We start from the raw sequence: 15,491 nt of genomic DNA, 5'->3' as shown, positions 1-15,491 counted from the left end.
TGTATTGGAATACCTGCCATCTAGGAATACCTACATGCATATCTTTTGTAAATAAAAAGCTATAATAATAATAATAAATATATTTGTTGAGTAATTTATTCATTTATTTCATGACCACAGGAGAAGGAAGATGACATTTCCTGTAACTTTGTCCAGCCAAGTAACACATCAAATAGAGAACTAGAGATTTGGAGCAAGGGCGAGTGGCAGAGCCAGAGCCTTCAGGGTACCCCCTGCCAGACAAGATGACATTACTGTGCAGCAGAACACTGGCAGGAGAACGGCACCACAAGCATTCTGCCCACACTTCCCCAGCTTTCCAATGTTTCTGTTGCTGCAAGCCCTTACATTCCTTTAGCCTACAGCTGTCTTGGGCAGGTCAGATTGATGGCTGGATTTGCCTAGGCGTGAATCAATGCATCCTGAAATTCGCAGTGGAGGAGCTAGGTTTGAAAGGAGCTGATTGTACATCTTGTCCCACATCCCACTGGAGTTGTTCAGGGGACATATGGTGGTGACAGAGCCCATGGTGCACACTCTATTTGGCTAGATTGCTTGGGGTAATTTGGCAGCGAAATCAGATTCATCAGCCTTCACACAAGAGGTCTTCTCAAGTCCTTCTTGAAGAAGGTGCCCCAGGGACTAAAACTGAAAGAATAACATTGTCAGAATCACACTGGCATCAATTGTTTGGAATATCCGCTTCCTTGGGGGAGTAGATGGGGTGACTAACAATCACATTTTTAACTACAGGTAACTTCCATTTCCAGAAAGTAGAAATCTATTAGGAAAGTAATGCCTAAATCCTACTTATTTTCATTTCCTTCAATATTTTTGAAGTAGCTGACTATATAGGAAGGGGAAGGTGTTTCTTTATGCCTTTTTGTTACTGTTATTTTGATGAGATTACCTGTGACTGAGCTGAAAAGATTTCCTTATGTGATCCCATTTTTCCTTTGGAAGAAAGCCTCAATATTAATGTATACATTGTATGCAATGTAACATATACATACTACATATGTATATTGTATATATAATGTTTCAGAAAGTTGTATTATATACAGTAGGGGTATGGCAATTAGCAATTAAGAGTTGTGAGGAGAGATCTAGATAACATTTTCTGAAGGAAAGGAACTTTATTTTAGCTTTGAAGAAAGCTAGAGATTCCAAGAAGTGGCAATAAAGAGGGACTGGAAGATGGAGATGAAGGAACTGTTGTAGAGTTGTCTTCAGTCATATCTGATTCTTTATAACTGCATTTTGGGTTTTCTTGGCTAAGATACTGGAGTGGTTTGCCTATTCCCTCTCCAGATCATTTTATAGATGAGGAAATAGAGTCAAACAGGTTTAAGTGACTTTTCCAGCCTATTAAGGCTCACACCTTATCAATACCTTCTGCCACTCTTGATTGTAGGGTAGGGCATGAGCTCCAAATCTTCCATTGGAAAGAAGGCACAGTACAGGCATCTCTTTATTTCCCACCTAGATGCACTTTTGATTTACCATCATACCCTTGCACCAGGTACCTTCTTTTTCCTCCCCCCCACCTTCAGCTTCCTACTTGTATTCCCAGCACTTAGCACACTACTGGCACATGGTAGTCACTTAATGTTTATTGACTGACTCATCTGATAGATCATTTGGAGTTGACATAAATATGTAATGTGGGACAAATAGAATTTGTGCATGTTTTTATCTAAGGCCCAATACAAAAATGATATATTTGTTTTTCGGAATAGAACTCACAAAATGCTTGCCTACTTGGGTAGACTACATCAGGATGATGATTCCCCCTAGTTCAAGATGCCATAGCTCTCTTAATGTAGCTATTATCACATTGTTGTTCTTGCCTGCCAAATCACAATTTTGCCTCAAACTGATTTTGTAGTCTACTATAGGGGCAGGTAAGTGGTGCAGAGGATAGAGCACTTTTAAGCAGCCTAATCATATCAGCATTTACTTAGTCAATCTTAATGAATAAGACTATGACAATGACATTGTCGAGGCAAAAGTTTCTATTACAATCCACCCTCCCCACTAATTCTTTTTATTTTTTCATCTCACTGTTGTTTATTGATCATTTCAGTATTATTCAACTCTTCCTGACCCCTTCCCCCCCTTTTAGAGCTTTCATGGTAGAAATAATAGAGTAGTTTGCCCATTTCCTTCTCCAGTTCATTTTATAGAAGAGGAAACTGAGGCAAAGGGGTTAAATGACTTGCTCAGAGTCACATACCTAGTAAGTGTTAGGCTGAATTTGAACTTAGGAAGATGTCTTCTTGATCCCAGGCCTGGATCTCTATCCACTTTGCCACCTCAGGAATGATCTTTTTATCTTGTTCCACTATTATATATCTTTGTTTATAGTGCCTCAGTAGCAATGAAGAAAAAGAACATTATATTTACGATTGTGCCAGGATAATTCTGATCCACTAAGAGCAGCTACCCATCCAATACAAACCTTCATTACCACCCACATTCATTATTTCAACAGTCCTCTAACCAATAGGCAGCTCTAATCACAGAATCTCAGTATGAGGCTATCTAGTTCAATCCATACCTGAACAAAAACCACAATGAGAAACCATTTCAATATCTGACCAATGGTTATCCAAGAAAAATTCCAGGAAGGGGAAATCATTCTCTCTTGGGGAGTCCCTTCCATTTTTGGATAACTCTAATTTATAGAATCTGAGTAGGACTTCAGAAATCAGAGGTCATATAACCATTTCATTTTTCCAAAGTTAAACATTTCCAGTTCCTTCAAACAGTATTCATATGGAATGACCTCAAGATCCTAGTAGCCTCTGGTTTCCTTTCTCTGGATGTTTTCCAGCTCTGATACCCAGAATTAAAAAAAAATATTCCAGATATTATTATACTTGGGTAGACTACATCAGGATGATGATCCCCCTAGTTCAAGATGCCATAGCTCTCTTAATGTAGCTATTATCACATTGTTGTTCTTGCCTGCCAAATCACAATTTTGCCTCAAACTGATTTTGTAGTCTACTATAGGGGCAGGTAAGTGGTGCAGAGGATAGAGCACTGAGCTTCAAATCAGGAAGATTCATCTTCTTGACCTCAAATCCTCAAACACTTTCCAGTTGTGTGATCATGAACAAGGCACATAACCCTATTTCTCTTAGTACCTCATTTACAAAATAAGCTGAAGAAGAAAATCCCAAATAGGCTCAGAAATTGTTGGACACAAATGAAAAACAACTAAATATAAATGTATTTATTAAAGAATTCAGGCCATTTTTCAAATAAACTGTCATTTAGTCACACCTCCATGATCTTGTATTTTGTAAAGTTGATTTTTTTTAAACAAAGTACAAGACTTTACATTTTACTCTCTAAAATTTTATTTTACTGTATTCTAGACTGACAAAAATCTATTTGCACTAGGCTTTCATCACAGTGGGTGGCTATTCTATTCAGTTTTGTGTCATCTACAAATTTGATAGCCATGCCATGTAGTCCTTTATCTAAATCATTTATTAAAATATTAGACAATAGAGGGACAAGTACACGTATTACTGGGATTATGCCACTGAAGACCTACTTTCAATATTTTATGGTCTATGTAGCCACAAGACCTACTAGTGACTTTTCCTTATATCTTGCTTTTCAACCAGTTCTAAATGTATCCAACTTACATCATCATTTATAGTCCATGTCTCTTCATAGCAATAGTATGAAAAACTTTACCAATACTCAGATAAAATCTAAGTAAACTACATCTACAGAGTTTGCTTTATATAGTAGTAACCTTATCAATAAAAAGAAAGTGACTTTATTCTGGTGTGGTCTCTTCATGATGTAGCCATGTTACATCATTGTGGTCACTGTTCTGACAATTATAACTTTCTAACTTTCCAACCTTGTTCAATAACAAGATTATTATTATATTATTATATATTGCTATCATATAATATTCAGATAGCATTTTAAAACTAGAAAAGTGCTTTCAGCATATTATCTCATTTTATTTTTATAACAATCCTCAGAAGTGGGTGCTACTTATTCCTATTTTACAAATAAAGAATCTGAGATGGAGTTTGAATGATTTGCCCAGGGTCACACACCTAATTAAATCTTTGAAGCAGGATTTGAACTCAGTTCTTCCTAATTCCAGATTCAGTACCTTGTCCACTGTTCCACATACTCTAACAATACTATAGCCCACTTCTATCAAAATGTTCTCTAAGAGAGAGAATAAATAGAGAAAAGTAACTTGGATGGTTAAGAGCTTTTAGTTTATTCATTCCGCACTTGGAACAGTTGAGAAACCTGGAAATATTTAGCCTAGAGAAAAAAATTGGAGAGGTAAGCAGGAGATGGTAAATCTTTCTTCATTTACTTGAAAGGTTGTCATATGAAAGAGGAACTAGTTTTGCAATTAGTTTTGTTCTGTTTTGCCCCTAGCAGCAGGTGGTAAATTTCGAAGAGACAAATTTAGATTTGATGTAAGGGAAATCTTAAGAATTAAAACTTTTCAAAAGTAAAATGGGCTACTTTAGAATCTGGTGATATTCATTCAGTGATATTCATTCATTCATGCATTCATTCAGCTTCAAGCAGAAGCTTCATGATCACTAGTCAGTTGTGTGGTGATCTTTTTTAGGATATAGGTTGGACTACATGACTGATGATTTCCTTTTCTTTGATTCTTTTCACCATCCCTTGTACATGGCTCTTGTGTTCCAATTTCTGTACTTTTCTGATGCCATTTCCTGAGCTTAGGATGCCTTCTCCTCCATTTTTCAAATATTACCTCTTCCACGATCCCATTAGTCACTAATGATATTGCTTTCCTCTGCCCTCCTATAACATTTTGTACCTCTCTTGTGGTCTCATCCTGTGTACTAAAACTCGTGCAATTATTGTAGATAATATAGAAAACTTCCTCCACAAAATTCACCAGGGCGACCCTGGGTTTTCAATAGTTATGTCAAAAGACAGCCAGCTCAGGCAAATTCAACAAAACTGGGAAGGCTTTGAATTTGGCCTCAGGAAAAAAACTATTGAGAGTCCACCTGGAACATTGGATAAAGTGTTAGTGTTTGTCTCAGGATACCTGCATCTTCCTGCATTTGATTTCCAAACTTGCTCTAGTAGTATATGCAAATCTTTAACCTAGTTATTGTCTCAATTTCCTCATAAGTAAATGGAAGTAAGAATATTTTTACTCCCTATATGGGGTTATGTGAAGAAAACACTTTGGTCTAGTGCCACAGTTCTTAACCTAAGGTTCATGGAACACAGCAATTCATAGATATTAGTGAATCCATCAAATCCATCCCCAGGGGATGGGGAAGGAGAAGATATCGATTTTATTTTCACTAACTACTAAATGAAATTTTGCATGAATGTAGGTAATGCACCACAATGTAATTAGACCTCACTAGACTTGCATGACGCAAAAAAAAAACAAAGAACTCCTGGTTTGATATTAGCTATCCAGCATGATATCCCTGCCATACTCAGAATTAGGGAGAACTCAGTTCAAAATCTAATTATGATGATGATTGCTATCCCTTCAAGTTCAAAAAGGACCGAATGACATCAATATATTAGGATCAAGGTATTGATGCGGGAAAGATTCCAATCTTTGATTCCCAACCCCCCTAGCTAATGTAAATTACCCTTTGACTCACAAATCCTGGTCCCTTTGAATTCCAATAGAAGATCTGGACCTGTCCCAGCCCCACCTGGATCTGAGCCAACTTTGGGGCTACACCCCAAAGCCCCTCGAGCTAAGTCTACAACTTAAAAGGACCACACTGGGAACCCCTCTATGCAGAGATTCCAAACATGCCAGCCATGTGAGGACCCTCTGTCCACTGGACCCTCTGTCCAATGCCCTCCTTATCTCTACCTTCACCCATCTCCTACTTCTAAACTCAGTAATAAACCTCTTTTATTAATCTAGCTCTCTGGGCCAATAAATGCTTTTATTGGGAATTCCGCGCCGCTACTAGACCTCATATACCGCCATATCCTTGCGCCGAATCCAAGGGGATTGCAGGGGAGCTTTGCTTGACTCCCTGTACCCCAAACCTGCCACTAGACCTAACTAAACCCTAATTTCATTTAGGTACCCCAAATGTAGACCTCAACATGTGGTCTACACCTCAACATTTGGTTCCTGACCTCAACTGTATAGTGCATCCAATTATGGGTGATCAGTTCAATAAGAGCTCAGACGTCTTTCCCACAGGTCACTCACAAATAGTCTATATGAACATTTGGTGTGGAGATGTCTCTAAATATATGTACCTCTTGTTTCTTTGGAACTACTGCAATTCTGCTTTTTTTTTTTTTTTTTTTTTTTTTTTTTTTTTTTTTTTTTTTTTTTTACAGAGGACAGAGTCTTTTTTGATGTGGGCACACCATGCTGGATGGTCTTATACCAATGTCTCCCATGTCTCACAGTTGATTTCAAAATTCTTCAGTAAGAACGTGAATGATATTTATTGGCACAGTGACTCTGGGAAAAACACTGACTTGGCTCTCAAAATGAAAAAGTAAGTTAGATAGCTTCTGAGGTCCCTCTCAGTTTAAATTTATGATTCTACTATCCTTAAAGAACCTTATAAATGCCAATTATTATTATTATGTCTCTGCTCTCTGAGGACCAGTTTGGAGAATGACTAGGCATCAGGACAATATTTTGGTCACAGTGATTAGTGAAATTTACAAAAATCACAAAATTCCCTTTATCATTTTAGAGACACCAAGAATCTCTACAAGTTATTTGTCATTTCGCTTGCCTCCTATTAGCAAGAATTTTTAATAATATTTATTTATTTTTTAATTAATAAGCATTTAATTTCTTTCACCACTCCCTGCCATCTCTATTGTAAAAAAACAAAGAAAATGTTTTAACAAATTGCATCATCAAGCAAAACAAATTTACACATTAGCTATGTCTAAAATTGTGCCTCATTCTGTATTTTTAGTTTATTACCTTTCCATCAAAGGTGGAAAACATGCTTCATCAGTTATTGGGAACTATAGTCATTGCATTGATCAAAGTTCTTAAGTCTTTCAAAATTGTTTTTAAAATATTGATATTGTATAAATTGCTATTTTGATGCTCTTTCCTTCACTTTGTATCAGTTCATGCAAGTTTAACCAGGTTTTTCTGGAAATGTTCTTTCCATAAATTTTTCCATAATAGCATTCTATTATACTTTAATTTGTTCAACCATGTCCCAATTACTGATCATGCTTCTGAGAAAAAAAGAGCTGTTATACAAATTTTTGTTATATATTAGTCTTTTTCCTCTTTTTAAAATTTCTTTGGAGGTATAGATTTAATAATGGTAATGCTACATCAAAGGATATGTGACTTTGAAGCCATAGTTCCAAAGGAGCAAGAATATCTAGCAAATAAGGTTCCTTTCTATTCTTCAGGCACAAAATGAGCACTATTCCTTCCAGAGTGAAAATAGTAAAGTATCAAGAAAGGGAAATATAAGTGAAGAATCACACTGCTCTTAGACTACAAAGATTCCTTTAACTTATTACTTTAAGGTATCATCTTTATCCTATAACAGTGAGTTTTTACACTACTGGAGGAAGCACACCCTTAATGACATTCTCATTATGAAAACAAACAGAAAACATAAAGAAGATGCAGCTGGGGAGGGATGTTTCTTAGTTGTTCCCCTAATAGGTCAATAAGTGAGTTGCCCTGTTTTCTCCACCATAGCCAGTGTCCAGGGCAGTGGAGAACCTAGCTCTTGAATTCAGAGAAAGTATCCAGATAGTAACCGTAAGGAGAAATAAGGTATGTAGAGATATAAGACGGACAATTAGCTAGTGCTTTATATCCTTGTGTCTTAAATGTTTCTAGCTTGTGTGCTTGTTGTCCAGTTTTGTTTCTTTTTTATTTGCTTCTATCAGATAAATAAATTAAGGCTTCTTCTCTCCTCTCTTCTCCCCCTGAGCCCTATATATAGGAAGCCTAGTTTCAGAGAAAATAAAAGAATATGGACAAGAGCAACAAAGTGATTGAAATAAATAGATCTTAATGGATAAATGGACTTCATCAAATAATTACATCTCAACAAGTGATAGTATTTCATCTGGTCTTTTGTGTACTCTGATTTGTCTGTTTTTGTTCTCAAAATAGATTAAGCCTCACACACGAGGAAGAATAAAATCTGTCTTCTAAGAAAATAAAGGGAAATATTGGGAGAATGGCAGCAACGTGAAACAAAGTAGATGGATCTCATTAAAACATGGGGTTTAATCTTCTGTCTAGTGTTTTGAGCAATTCGCCTTACCTGATGCTTAAACTAAGCCCTGGCCTTTATATAAGAATATAGAGCCTAGTGGCCAAAGAAGCAAATACATCTCTCTAGTATGATGAAACAAAATAAGCATATTGTGGATTCACATTTTCTTTAAGAAGTTTGCTCTAGCAATAAAGAACAAGGATAAGCAAATTAGGTAATAGAAAGAGACATTTTGTTTCAAGTAAACATGGAAAACAAAGAGAATTTCTCATTTATTGTCAAAGAGCATTGCTGTTTGTTTTTTTCTGCTAATATATAACACCTATACATGTTCAGTGTTCAAACTAGCCTATTTATAGAGATATATGTGAAAGGGTTGAAGTAATAATGTCTACTTTCCAGATCATCAGGGAGAATGAAGTGTTCCATGAAAGAATGAAAGGAAAAAACAAAGAAGAAAATGGATTTAAGTGAACAGAGCAGAATTCCCATCTGTCTAGAGATGGGAGGGCAAAATAAGGTAAGCCAGAAAAAGAAGAGAATTCAATCCAATGAAAATCTAGGGCTATAAAAAAGCATAAAAATTTGTGGCATAAAAAATTGTGGTGAAAAGAAATAATGGAAGAAATCTTATCATCTTTAGAGGAAGCAGTTTATTGTTCTCCAAGGCATGATGAGGCAGATCCAAAAGTATTTTCAGGTGAAAGGTCATCCATTAATGGAGAAAGGAAAAAAAAAAGATAAATGGCATCAGTTGTTGATTCATTGTTTAGGGATAGTAATGCAGCAAATTTTAAACAATTTATTAATCAACAAGCATTTATTAAATGTCTATTATGTGCCAGACATAGTGTTATGCACTGGGAATATAAAAACAAAAATGAAACAATTCCTGAGTTCAAGGAATTAACAGTTTATCAAGAAAAACAGCAGGTACAAATACACACACACACACACACCCACACACACACACACACACACACACATATATATATATATATATATATATAGAGAGAGAGAGAGAGAGAGAGAGAGAGAGAGAGAGAGAGTGTGTCCTAAAGGTCCTAATAGTGACCAGTATGTAGTTAAGTCCATCAAAATGAGAAACAATAGCCACAGGAGTCAGGTGGTGTCTAAGCAGCAACCTTGAAACAGATATGTTTAGACAGCTTAATTGAATCAATCCAAAGTATAAATTGGTTATAGAAAAGTTCTTAATCAGTTTGAGAAGAATATTATAGCCACATTCCAGAGCTTCCAGGTCACAGAGAAAATATTGCAAGCATCCAGAAAAAAACAATTCAAATATTGTGGAACCACAGTTAGGATCACACAATATTTAGCAGTTTCAACCATAAAGGAGTCAAAAGTTTAGCTTATGATATTTCAGAAGGTAAAGAAGCTATGATTACAGCTAAAAATAATCTACTCAGAAATAACCTATCCTCAGAAAAATTGAGTATAATCCTACAGGGTAGGAAATGGATATTTAATGAAATAGATGATTGGTAAGCATTCCTGATGCAAAAAGAAACAGAGCTGAATTGAAAATTTGACATTTAAACACAAGACTCAAAAGAAGCATAAAAAAGCAGGCATAACAGAGAATCCATGAGGGACTCAATAAAATTGAACTCTTTCTATTCCTTAAAAAGTAAATTGATAAATTGCTAAGGATTACAAAGTTCAAAATGAACATACACCACACAAATGGTATATTCAACACTATTATTGAATAGAAAGGCAACTTGGGGAAGTAAACCATCAGCTAAGAAGATAATGGATAATGAACAGTATTTTCATTTTTTAACTTAAAATATTGATGGGGAGGGTTGTAGGCCAGTGACACAATATATTAACAAGGGACATTAAAAGGATGCCATCAATGAAACAATGAAGAAATAATATAAAATTGTCCATAACAACTCACATAAAACAAATGGCTGAGAGGTAAAAAAATAATTATATTAAATTTATGTAGTGTTTAAGATTTATAAATCACATTGTATTCTATCTCATTTCATCTTTATATCAACCCTATAAGATAGATTTCTTTGCCGTTTTAATTTTCAAACTACACATGAATCAGTACAGCAAAAAAGCAGCCTTAAAGGTTCTCCTCAAAGGGGAGAGAGTAGTCATATCATTCCCTTACTTAAAATTATAATTAAACTTTATGAAATTTGCTATATAAAATGCCCTCTGCAGAGTACAAGCAAGGCTTCCCATATTGAGAGTGAGCGGTTACTCAAAGATAATTGTACTTGTTACATCAAACCCTAAAACGTCACAAAAATCATCTTGATGAAATCCATAGTAATGTTTATTCTGATTAGCCAAACTGGAAAAATTAAGGAGATAAAAAATTCCTACTGCCTAAACTATGATATGCCTATCCAGAAGGCTTGTTGCGTTAATCTACCCATAGAGCTCTATCTAGGACAGTTGATAAATTGGATAATTAACTAGATCCAGAATGAAGTAGGATGGCATGAGGTAGTCTCACATTTGGGACATTATACAGCACTTCCAATTATATCAAGCTGTTTATGGCTATAAAAGGGCATCTCTTTACCATTCATATTCTCTCTGTAATATCTTAGTTAAAAAATGATAAAATAAGAATCGAAATTTCAAGTCACCCAAAGGACAAGTGAAAGATTTGTGTTGAAAGTAAGTAGATTACAGAGTTCTGCCAGCAATGATTTATATTCCAGAAGTGATATAATTTGGGTTACATGTGATTGGAAGAGGAGAGTGCTGGTTATGAATAGTGGAAAGAGCACTGTCCTTGGAATTAAGAAATCTAGGTTCAAAATCTGGGTTTGACATTTACAATTGATGCAATCATAGACAAATTACCTGACCTCTTTAGACCTCATTGAAGACAATTATGTAGTATTTGAGATGAATAGCTCAAAGGATTTTTGTAAGGAAAACATTTTGTAAATATTAAGTAATATGTTGATATTGTATTATTACTATGTAGTAAGAGAGGCAACAACAAAATAGTGAATTGATAATTCCAAGATATAAAGAAGAAAAAACCTCCAAAGTGTTGGGTACATTATATATGAAGTTCTATGGAAAGATATGGCTTTGAATCACCAGAAAATATATCTGCAATAATTTTTATTTGTTTTGATGATGGGAATAGCCATATGAATTGAATCATAAATCCAACCAAGTAAATTGTATGTTTGTGAATTGTCATATTATCTTCACAATGATCCCCTCCTCTGTACTCTAAAGTGTATGAGGATAAGGACTCTCTTAATTTTATTTGTAATTTCTCCATCATCTAGTATGGTGTTTTGTGCATGTTAGACATTTAAAATTTCTTTAAGAAATGAACACATTCCTCATTAAATTAACCATTAAAGTGGAAAAATTCAATCGCTTCTATAATCTAATACATTAAATGACAATCATTCCTTTGACAAAACACAGTTGCTTAAGTTTACTACTGAGTTTAGAAATTAATTAGAATATAACATAGGTTTCAATATAAATAACCAACATTTATGTAATTTTTCAATGTTTATAAAGTATTTTATAATGCTGATTTTATTATCTCCATTTTGTAGATGAGGATTCTGAGGCTCAAAGAGGTTGAATTACTGTCTCATTGACAAAATGGTTTAATTAGTTTGGAGTTATGACATAGGTCTAATTTTCTCTTTCTAAACTCAGTGCTCTTTATGCCATACTACATTGTCCCTAAATATTATAAGGAATCTAAATTAGACTAATTTATTAGTCTATTTACTTTTTTCAAAATTCTAACAAGCCCTTAAACAATATTTGCTGAGTTCAAGCCTAAATTTAGTTGGCACTGAAGCCAGAGCTTGAGATTGAGGAGTAAGTATATTGGAATCTCCTGACTAGTTTTGGTAAAATTCTCATGAAAAGGAGATAGTGGTCAGCATTCACAAGAATCAGTGGGGCATCTGAATAAATTTCCAAACCTTTAAAGTATTGGAGACTAGAGAATTAGATGACGGGGTTTAATTTGCTGGATGATGGAGTTTTATTTATTGACAGCCCCATTTATTAGCAAAAAACCAACTTCTTCTGACAACTGCATTCTTCATCACTACAACTAAAATTTGTTTTATCCCCTTAGATTTAACAAAGAGAAACTTGTTATTAATAAAATTATTATAATGCCTTCTCAACACTGAAAAAAAACCCTTGATAGAGACTATTCTAAATAGTATCTCACCATCTAGAAGTGGTGCCTGCAAGGAAGAAGGTGTTGACAGGGATTACAGTAAGGAAACCTTGACAACATCACTGTCTTTAACTCAAAAACAGCCTCCGGTGATCCTCTGCCATAGGTTTCTTTCTCTGCCTAGGAAAACTCAGAAAGCTTGTGGCTCAGCAGTAAATGTTAGGCAGATGTTCCACAAGTTTCCTGGCAAGAATGTTAAGTTCTTAGTGGGTGGGCTCATCAAACAGAAGTAATAGCAAACTGAGATTCAATGTTTAACCAGACTATCTATCCTTGATTTTATTACCATTGGTCCTTATAATGTTTTCAAGAAAGACCAGCAATGAAATCTAATTGAAGATAATGGAAATATCCATTGTATAGAATAAAATAAAAATTTTAATGATTGCATTTCTGTTTGTTTCATATAAGAAAACAGATATACAGTGTCAGAATAATGGATGGCCTACTTGGAAAAACTTGTAGAGAAGAGTTTAATCTGTGTTTGATATAGTAGGAAAGGTTGTATCTATTTCCTGGCAAAGATCTCAGAACATCTAACTTATATGAAAAAAGGAAAACTTCTTAAGAGCCATGCCAAGCCATAATCATCTCATTTAGCCCCTCAGGTGCTTGACACAAGGTTTTAGTTGTCATTTCAATGTACAAACATTCCAAAAGAAAAACAAAAAAAATCTGGAAGGTGTGTCCATATTCCCTACTTTATTTAGGCAAATTCTGATGAGATGGCAAAAAAAAGATAATAAGTTGAAATCAAAGTTATTCAAATAATCAACCTAGTGCTGACTTTCTATATGCAAAAGTGCTGTTACCCTGGACTAGTTTCCATTGATTTATTTGTTTATAGGCATATTTCTAAGGTTACAATCACCATAGCATCTCTGCACCAAATAAAAATTTAAGAATGAAAACAAAACATCATACCACCCAGAAGAGTACCAGTCTCTGTCAGCTTCTCTTAACTGCCAATCTGTTAGCCAATCAAATGATCATTGATAAATGTGAACTTTATAATATGTTCTGCAATTGCCAAATTATGAAAATAACAAAGCTAAGTGGTTTGGGGATTCTGAAATTGGAATCTTCCCTTGGACCAAATGGAACATTGAATGCTTCAATGAATACACCACTGAATGCTCCCAATCGAAGGCAGGCTATTTGTTGTAATGACATATGGGATATCTCAACACTTCCTGAGGAAGGAAAGGAAGATTCTCACTTTCAATATCCCTTGTGTTTTGACACAAAACATTCCAAATGTTTTGACACATTTTTTAAAATGACATAATCAGGATTATGGTATGATATAGGGCTTTGCTTGGTTGGGCAAAACTCCCACTAAAAAGCTAAACAATTTAATTGTCAAGCATTAATCAAATCAATCAGAAGATGCAGAGATGAAGGCTAAGATGCAGAGATGAAGGCTATGTCTGCTCTTTCATGAAGATGGAGTATTTTCTGTGAGGAACAGCAAGAGGGCAGGGTCACTGGATTGTAAAGTATGTGGAGTAGAATAATATGTTAAAAGACTGGAAAAGTCTACAGAAAGCTTGATCTGAGACTCTACCAAGCTATATAATCACAAGAGCATTATTAGATGTAACTGGAAGGAGGATAAGAAGGAGATGGAAAATAAAAATAATTTACCTGCATTTCTATAATGATTTAATTTAGTGAAGATACCAGATCTATACCCTAATCCTCTAGAAAGCTATTCAAATATAAATGAAATAGATGGAGCAGACCATGTCCATGGACCAAGTCCATGACAGAAGCAATACAACCTTAAAAACTTGGGGAAATAAGTCTACAAGAGAAAAATATCAAAGGAATTAAAAAAGCCACGGATGAAATTATTACCTAGAAAAGGTGAATGAGAGATTGATACTCTCTTGCCATTGATAACAATTGTCAATTCTTATGCCTATTTTTCAGGTTTATAAACTCTTTATATACATGATCTTTACATGCATCGAGCATATGCCTATAAAAATATGTAAAGGAAATAGGCATATTTTTGTAAAAAAAATTTCAGTACTTGACTATATTTTTATAGTCATACAATTAAAAGAATAAGAGATTGCACTACATTTATTAGTTACAAAATAGTTACCAAAAAATACACTTACAAGGAACTGGAAACTGAGTGGATGCCCATCAGTTGAAGAATAGCTGAACAAGTTATGGTACATGAATGTAATGGAATATTATTGTTCTATAAGAAATGATCAGCAAGATAATTTCAGAAAGTCTGGAGAGACTTATATGAACCTGTGCTTAGTGAAGTGAATAGAACCAAGAGAACATTGTCTATAGCAACAACAAGATCATGTGATGATTAATTCCAATGGACATGGCTCATTTCAACAATGATATGCTTCAGAGCAATTCCAATAGACTTGCAATGGAGAGAGCCATCTACATCCACAAAGAGGACTACAAGGACTGAATATGGATGACAACATAATATTTTTACCTTTTTGTTGTTTTTTGATTGCTTTTTTAATTTCTCTTTTTTTTCCTTTTTGATCTGACTTTTCGTATGCAGCATGATAAATGTGGAAATATGTTTAGAAGAATTACACGTGTTTAATTTATATTGGATTACCTGCTGTCTATATATAGGAGGTGATGGTGGGAAGGGAGGAAGAAAAATTTGGAACACAAGGTTTTACAAGTGTGAATGTTGAAATATCTTTTCATGTATTTAGGAAATAAAAAGCCGTTTTTTTTTTAAAAAGCACAATAATTTTTTTTTAATTAAAAAAATAGCCACTTAATTTGGTAGAGCAAAATGCAATTTTACAACCTTTCTCCCACAAAGAATCTCTTATGCACGCAAAAATCATAGAATATTACTTGATAAATATACCATCAGATAGGAAAGATGCATATGTGGGGTATATGTGTGTTTATGTATATATATATATATATATACATATATATGTATACATAAATATAATTTTTGTTTACTGTAGCCTGCTTGGGGTTGGGGGGAGAGATAA

The 15,491-nt window shown here is 34.6% G+C and overlaps 1 long non-coding RNA gene across 1 annotated transcript in view; it reads right to left on the bottom strand.

Annotated features, from left to right (window-relative positions):
* Positions 1 to 91: 91 nt before the first annotated feature.
* The window catches only part of LOC116420600, an 87,560-nt gene continuing 72,160 nt past the window's right edge, over positions 92 to 15,491 (bottom strand). The window contains exon 3 of the long non-coding RNA XR_004230966.1: positions 92 to 648. This is a non-coding gene — a long non-coding RNA (uncharacterized LOC116420600). The remainder of the gene's footprint in view (positions 649 to 15,491) is intronic.

The sequence above is a fragment of the Sarcophilus harrisii genome, chromosome 1, assembly GCF_902635505.1.
Source record: "Sarcophilus harrisii chromosome 1, mSarHar1.11, whole genome shotgun sequence".
Classification (NCBI taxonomy): Eukaryota; Metazoa; Chordata; class Mammalia; order Dasyuromorphia; family Dasyuridae; genus Sarcophilus; species Sarcophilus harrisii.
This window is presented reverse-complemented; position numbering and strand designations above follow the sequence as displayed.